Below are 8,087 nucleotides of genomic sequence, written 5' to 3'. Positions count from 1 at the left end.
ATTAGTAAATCTTGGTTTGAGTGGGTAGTGTGTCAGTCTTCATGGACCGTCAGTGACTATTGGTCAGGGATTCAGGCTCAAGGCAGAAACCAATGAAAACCAGTTGCTGGTGAACACCGGTGGGAGACGGCTGTTGTCTTCTTGCTCACTTGTGGAACCCTTAAGGCACCTGTTGGCCAGTGGGGAAGGAGAATGCTGGATCCTGGATGGATGTTTTGGTCTGATCCAGCATTCTCCTTCATGATTGGCCAAACAGGTGCTTAAGGGTCTCACAAGTGAGGCATGAAGACAATAGCCCTGTCCACTGGTGCTCACTAGCAACTGGTTTTCATTGGTTTCTGCCTTGGAGCCTGAATCCCTGACCAACAGTCGCTGATGGACCAGTTGTCCGTGATCCAGAAGACCCTTTCGTAATGTTCTTACTCAGACATTTGAGGGATATTCCTTCACCCATACACCACCACTGGCAGAGGAAGGAAAAACTAAGCACCAGGTTATACAGTATACAATTTATCAATCTTCCAGGCTGGTTCCACTGCGCTGCCAGGACTTGAGAGCTGAGAATGATAGACTGGAGCTTACACAGGCCCTGTAGGGAAAGAAGATTGAGTGTGTATTCCACATTAATAACTCTCATCAAGGAGAGGCCTCTGTCACTCACCCTGCAATCCCCTTCCGCTTTCATTTCCAGGTGACAGCATCTGTGCCATAAATTCTCCAGGATGCCGCTATTGATTTGCAGGGGAGGAAAGCAAGCGGGACTGGGAAACGGAGAAGGAATAAGAAAAATATATGGTACTAATGGCTGTGCAAAGCTAGACCAGGAGTCCAACCTGCCCAGCATTCCATTTACCAGCTGTGTGAGTTTGGCATTGTGGATCCAAGGTGTGGTCTCAAGACACATGATGTTAATTCCTTGCTGAAGGGAAAAAAGTCCAGGTCTGGTCAGTGCCTGGAGGGATGACTTCAGGATCACCTTGAAGCCCCAGGTAAGCCAGTATAGCTTATATTAATGTCACCATTAATGATACTCCCATGCTGCTTTAGATTTTATGGGCATTGCCCTTTCATAATCGCTTCTACTTTTGCGTTTTGTTATGATTTTATGGTTGTTCCAAGTTAGTTTGTTCAGAGGTAGGTTGGTGCCTTTTCAGGAAGCACTGTCTTCACTCAAAGTTAGCTTCATTTCCCCTCAGTTAAGAACATAAGAACAACCCCGCTGGATCAGGCCAAAGGCCCATCTAATCCAGCTTCCTGTATCTCACAGCAGCCCACCAGATGTGTCAGGGAGCACACAAGACAAAAGAGACCTGCATCCTGGTGCCGTCCCTTGCATCTGGCATTCTGAGGTAGCCTACTTCTAAAATCGGGAGGTGGCACATCCCCATCACGGCTTGGAACCTGGGATGGACTTTTCCTCCAGAAATTTGTCCAATCCCCCTTTAAAGCCATCTAGCCCAGATGCCATGACCACATCCTGTGGCAAGGAGTTCCGCAGACTAATCACACGCTGGGTAAAGAAATCTTGTCTGTCCTAACTTTCCCAAACTCAATTTTAGTGAATGACACTGGCGCAGGACTTACGGCTGTGGATCATGAGATCCAGTACTGTTAACCCTGCATAGGACTGGACCATAAGAAACATAGAGACAAAACTCAGGGATTCGCTATCTGTTGATAGCATGTGGGTGATTTTTTTACCCAGTTAGTGGAATCAACAGCAAACCAATGAAGAGAATATGATGTTCTTTACACTAATTTTACTCCGGGGAACTTATTATACAAACTTTGAGATGCTCCCAGTGGTTGGAGAGCTGAATGTTGCCAGGGATGACTCACAGAAATTATGTAAGTCCATTCAGGTTAGAAGGATTGTTTTCTGGGGAACATAGAAAAGCACTTGGCCTCTTATTTTTTCCCCTGTCGTCTAATTCTGACTGTCTAATGCCATTGGTATGTTTGGGAGGATACTTGGAAATGGCCGCGGGTTGATCATACAGCTAGAAGGAGTAAACTTCACCACTTGCAAACTCAGTGTGAAGTGGTGATGACTGAGGAACACAAGGGAATGATATGCCTACTGCATGATCTGGCTCTGTGGATTTCTTTTCGCAGAAACATGAACAAGAGACTGGGGTAGGTGCTCCTTTCCTTCTACACTCATCCTGGTGTCAAGAATTAACCCAGGAGGGGAAGAAGACCCCATTAAGTCCTGTGCCAATCTATCCCCACTTTCTCAGCTATGCTTACACAGATCATGCCCCAAGATAACCACACTTCCCCTTTCACTGTGGGAAACAGTCGAGAACTTTTCAGGGACTACTAAAGAGTTTTAATACGGCTAGCAAAATTCTTCAGGCAGAGGTTCATTCCCAGTCATTATTAAAAATTACCCCCAAAGCAGGTAACAGGGAGGGACAGTTCACTGGTACTTTCTCTCTACCAGGTCTCTAGGAAAGTGAAAAGCCATCCAAGGCCATAGGCAGTGGCATCGCTAGGGGGATGCAGGGGGTGAGAGCCGCACAGGGGGGTGACACCACTACTGGCCAAAATTTTTACCCTGCACATGCCCGATCTCGTCTGATCTTGGAAGCTAAGCTTGGCGTACTGCCTGCAACAGTTACCGTGTTTCCCCGATAATAAGACACTGTCTTATTATTTTTTTTGGACAGAAAAACACCAGAAGGCTTATTTTCAGGGGAGGGCTTATTTTAATGAACATTGACAGCAATTTTAATAAACAGGTAAATGTGAACAAATCATGCCCCCTGAGTTCTTCTTTTATCCTCCATCATGCCCCCTGAGTGCTTATTTTATCCTCCATCATGCCTCCTGAGTTCTTCTTTTATCCTCCATCATGCCCCCTCACTCCCGCTTACATACCGGGTTTTTATGTTGTCCTGCCTCAGCTCTCCTCCGCGGCACTGCTCTCAATGGCACCAGCAAGCAAATCACTGGGGAAGAACAGGATGACGCGCTCACTGCTGCAGCTCTGATTGGATGCAGCTCGGACCGCGGCGTGCGTTTCACCCGGGGGGGGACACGGTGCATACAGAGGGTACCGTAATGTAGCATGTAGCGCAGGGGATCACCTTCACTACAGTAGCAATCTCAATAGGGCTTATTTTCGGGGGAGGGCTTATTTTAGAGTAATCTTACACAGTAAGGGGAGGGCTTATTTTCGGGATAGGTCTTATTATCGGGGAAACACGGTACTACCGTTCAAAGAATCCTGGAGGGTCTGATTCTTGCAGACTGTTAACCAGTACCACGGGTGTAAAATTTTCCCTGGTCTGCATTCAGGTACTCCAAATATCACAAGTCTATGAGTCTAGCGTTTCTCAAGTCTATGTTCCTACTTCCTATGCTTTCTTCCTTTAACACTCAGCAAGGTTTTTCCTAGCATTTCCAAGCTTTCCAAAAGGATCTCTGCTTAACTACTGTCTGATCCTGTGTTAGCTCTGTCACATGTGGCATAACTAACACATGCCTGCCAAGCATTCTCCACCAATTAATAAAAGGCCGTGTAATAATTCCCCTAAACAAAACAGCCCTTTTGGTAACAGTGAAGCCTGCCCATTAATTATCTGAATGGCTTGGATGGAGCGAGACGCAGGGAAGCAAACACTGCGGTAATGCCGGGTAATGAGCGATGGGCTCACCCCCTCCTCTCTCCCTGCCCCTGGATCAGACAGACGGCGTATCTTGTTAGCCAGAATGTGCTGGAAACGATCTCGCGAAGCACCTCTGGAGGGCAATTGCCACATCTGTTCGCTCGGCCTGGCATTCTGCGGGGCCTGCTTCTTCCCCCAGAGCGAAACCTCGTTGGCCTTGGCATCTTTCAACAGCCTTTCGAGACGGTTGTGGCACCGACATTCATCTCCCTCTTGAGCGCTTGTACCTGAGCTGCAGAGATAGGAAATCATTAATCCTTGAACTAATCCTGGCTGGTGCACCAGTCTTGTGCCATTCATCCTCGCAAAGATAGCCCTGTGGAATTTGGCTGCTTCTGCAGCATAAACACCAGGAAAGCAGTGGCAGGGCAGGGCATTTGGTGGAAGGGGGGATGGAGAGAACCCTGAAACTGGAATGTTACATAAGAACTTAAGAACAGCCCCACTGGATCAGGCCATAGGCCCATCTAGTCCAGCTTCCTGTATCTCACAGCGGCCCACCAAATGCTCCAGGGAGCACACCAGACAACAAGAGACCTGCAAGGCCTCCTGGGAATCGTAGTTAAGAACATAAGAACAGCCCCACTGGATCAGGCCAGAGGCCCATCTAGTCCAGCTTCCTGTATCTCACAGCGGCCCACCAAATGCTCCAGGGAGCACACCAGATAACAAGAGACCTCATCCTGGTGCCCTCCCTTGATGTTGGTTGTTGGCAACCTTCAGTCTCGAAAGACTATGGTATCGCGCTCTGAATGGTGGTTCTGGAACAGCGTCTAGTGTGGCTGAAAAGGCCAATTCGGGAGTGACAATCCCTTCCACACTGGGAGCAAGTGCAGTCTGTCCCTGGTCTGTCTCCCTGGCTATGGGCCTTCCTTCTTTGCCTCTTTGCCTCAGACTGTTGGCCAAGTGTCTCTTCAAACTGGGAAAGGCCATGCTGCACAGCCTGCCTCCAAGCGGGCCGCTCAGAGGCCAGGGTTTCCCACTTGTTGAGGTCCACTCCTAAGGCCTTCAGATCCCTCTTGCAGATGTCCTTGTATTGCAGCTGTGGTCTACCTGTAGGGTGCTTTCCTTGCACGAGTTCTCCATAGAGGAGATCCTTCGGGATTCGGCCATCATCCATTCTCATGACATGACCAAACCAACGCAGGCATCTCTGTTTCAGCAGTGCGTACATGCTAGGGATTCCAGCACGTTCCAGGACTGTGTTGTTCCGCATCACCTGGCAGGAAACTGGAATGTAGCCACAAAAAAATCAGCATCCATTAGTGTGCTTGAATCATCCATGCTTCATCTCTTGCAATATGGCATCAAGGAAACTGGGCATAGATGGGGAAGAGAAGAGAGTGATGAGAACGGGTGGGATTTTCTTTGGGGAGGGGTGACACAAGTGTCGGGGAACCAGTGGCTCCCCAGGGATTCTGATCTGGAGCAATTACGCACTCCAACACCAGTAGCTTCTAGTTCAAACAGTAGCGTAGCTAGAAGGGGTGCAAAGCACTATGTTTTGCAGGGAGCTTCACTGTGCCGTGCAAGCAGCCCCTCCCCTTCAGAGCCATTCTGGGCCGCTAGAGCTAAATGCAGCTGTACCCAGACCATCATCCAGTCACAGCATGAAGCATATGCTTCGTTTTGCTTTAGCGGCCCGCAATGACTCCGAAGGGGAGGGAGAGGAACCATTTCCAAGAGGCTTCCTGCAAAACTTAGTGCTTTGCACCCCCTCTAGGTATGCTACTGAGTTCAGATCTATTTCTCCTCTCTTTATTATTAAGAGCAATTGCCCAGTTCACAGCCAACACACCTGACTCACAGGCCTTCTAGGAAGGAATGCACACCATAAGAACATAAGAACATAAGAACAGCCCCACTGGATCAGGCCATAGGCCCATCTAGTCCAGCTTCCTGTATCTCACAGCGGCCCACCAAATGCCCCAGGGAGCACACCAGATAACAAGAGACCTCATCCTGGTGCCCTCCCCTACATCTGGCATTCTGACTTAACCCATTCCTAAAATCAGGAGGTTGCGCATACACATCATGGCTTGTACCCCATAATGGATTTTTCCTCCAGAAACTTGTCCAATCCCCTTTTAAAGGCGTCTAGGCTAGATGCCAGCACCACATCCTGAGGCAAGGAGTTCCACAGACCGACCACACGCTGAGTAAAGAAATATTTTCTTTTGTCTGTCCTAACCCGCCCAACACTCAATTTTAGTGGATGTCCCCTGGTTCTGGTATTATGTGAGAGTGTAAAGAGCATCTCCCTATCCACTCTGTCCATCCCCTGCATAATTTTGTATGTCTCAATCATGTCCCCCCTCAAGCGTCTCTTTTCTAGGCTGAAGAGGCCCAAATGCCGTAGCCTTTCCTCATAAGGAAGGTGCCACAGATGACAAGCTGCACCTGCTGAAATTCTCTCTTCTATACACTTGTTAAAGGTCCAGCATCCCTAAAGTTGAAAGTTTGAGCACCCCTGCTTCAGACCAAGCAGTCCTTCCATCTTCAGAGATAGTTTATTGCATGCAGTGAAGGCAGGAATCAATGCGGTTGAATTGAGCTTTTGGATCTCTTACCAATAGCAATATATCAGGAATGGTTTGTGGATGGAGTAAGGGATCCATGCATGTTGGGTGATGTTCCAAGAGGACTTTCTCCATACTTGAATTAACAGGGAGGAATGAAAAGTGTGACATTTTTCTAGGGATAAGAGACGATGGCTGCAATCCTAACCACACTTTCCTGAGAGTAAACCCCATTGAACAAAATAGGACTTAATTCTGAGTGAACCTGGTTAGGATGGTACCCTATGATTGCATGTGCTTCAGTTGTCTCTATTTTGCAGGAACAGGCGCTGTTTCCTGGTGTCTCTTCATGGTAAATCTCTGCCCCTAATCTGTCTTTTGGAGTCATTTTGGAGGTGCCTTGAAAAATGCTGTTGGTACAAACTGATACAGATGGCAGTTGCAACACCCTCCCCGGGTCTCTAGGCCCCTAGGTAGGAGAAGGGCTGCACCCCCGAGATAGAGCAGCTGCTTTACTATAGATGTTCTCATGTTCAATCCCTGGCACCTCCAGGAAGGGCTGCCCCAAATACTGGCAATTACCATAGAGGACGCTGGCCTTGAAAGAAAATATTTCTTTCACTATATATTCTTAATATAAAAGAATATAAAAGAAAATATTTCTTTCACTTAATATAAAAGAAAATATTTCTTTACTCAGCGTGTGATCGGCCTGTGGAACTCCTTGCCACAGGATGTGGTGATGGCGTCTAGCCTGGACGCCTTTAAAAGGGGATTGGACAAGTTTCTGGAGGAAAAATCCATTACGGGGTACAAGCCATGATGTGTATGCGCAACCTCCTGATTTTAGAAATGGGTTATGTCTGAATGCCAGATGCAAGGGAGGGCACCAGGATGAGGTCTCTTGTTATCTGGTGTGCTCCCTGGGGCATTTGGTGGGCCGCTGTGAGATACAGGAAGCTGGACTAGATGGGCCTGTGTCCTGATCCAGTGGGGCTGTTCTTATGTTCTTGATGGAGCCATGGTCTGATTCAGCAGATGGCAGGTCCATATGTAAGCCAAATATCCAAGTGGTGGGTGAACGCATGTAGACTCCAGAGCAAATGCCTGCCAGCAACGATGGCACCAAAGTTAGAACTTGTGAGGCTTATGATGGTAAACTTCAGAATGCCCCCCCCTCCAAGATCATGTTGAGTTGAGCCCAAATTTCCACTCCCAGGCAGCAACACTGGGAAATGGTTGGCCACCTTCAGTCTCGAAAGACTATGGTATAAGCCTACAGCACCCGGTATTCCCTGGTGGTCTCCCATCCAAGTACTAACCAGGCCTGACCCTGCTTAGCTTCCAAGATCATGGTATAAGCCTACAGCACCCGGTATTCCCTGGTGGTCTCCCATCCAAGTACTAACCAGGCCTGACCCTGCTTAGCTTCCGAGATCATGGTATAAGCCTACAGCACCTGGTATTCCCAGGCAGTCTCCCATCCAAGTACTAACCAGGCCTGACTCTGCTTAGCTTCCGAGATCATGGTATAAGCCTACAGCACCCAGTATTCCCAGTCGGTCTCCCATCCAAGTACTAACCAGGCCTGACCCTGCTTAGCTTCTGAGATCAGACGAGATCAGGCATGTGCAGGGTCATGTTAATGACTTCGAAGGATGGGGGGGCAGTTCTCCTCTCAGCGGATGATGTTTGTCATGTAGCCTGTTTTCATTGGGAATTATAGGTGGGGGAAATGGTGGCTGCCACAAAGAGACCCCCCAATGCAGCCGCTGGCAGAAACTCCATCATGTGAACCACAAGGGGTGGTGATGAGTTAGGTGAACTGAGAAGGTAGTGTTGCCCACCACATCCCCACCTAAATCTGAATTGAAAATTATTTTGCCACCATGGT

At 48.3% G+C, this 8,087-nt stretch overlaps 1 pseudogene; it reads right to left on the bottom strand.

Moving 5' to 3' along the window:
• Positions 1–7,727: 7,727 nt before the first annotated feature.
• On the bottom strand, positions 7,728–7,846 carry LOC136656214 (5S ribosomal RNA; annotated as a pseudogene).
• Positions 7,847–8,087: the final 241 nt, after the last annotated feature.

This window comes from Tiliqua scincoides, chromosome 6, assembly GCF_035046505.1.
Source record: "Tiliqua scincoides isolate rTilSci1 chromosome 6, rTilSci1.hap2, whole genome shotgun sequence".
Classification (NCBI taxonomy): Eukaryota; Metazoa; Chordata; class Lepidosauria; order Squamata; family Scincidae; genus Tiliqua; species Tiliqua scincoides.
This window is presented reverse-complemented; position numbering and strand designations above follow the sequence as displayed.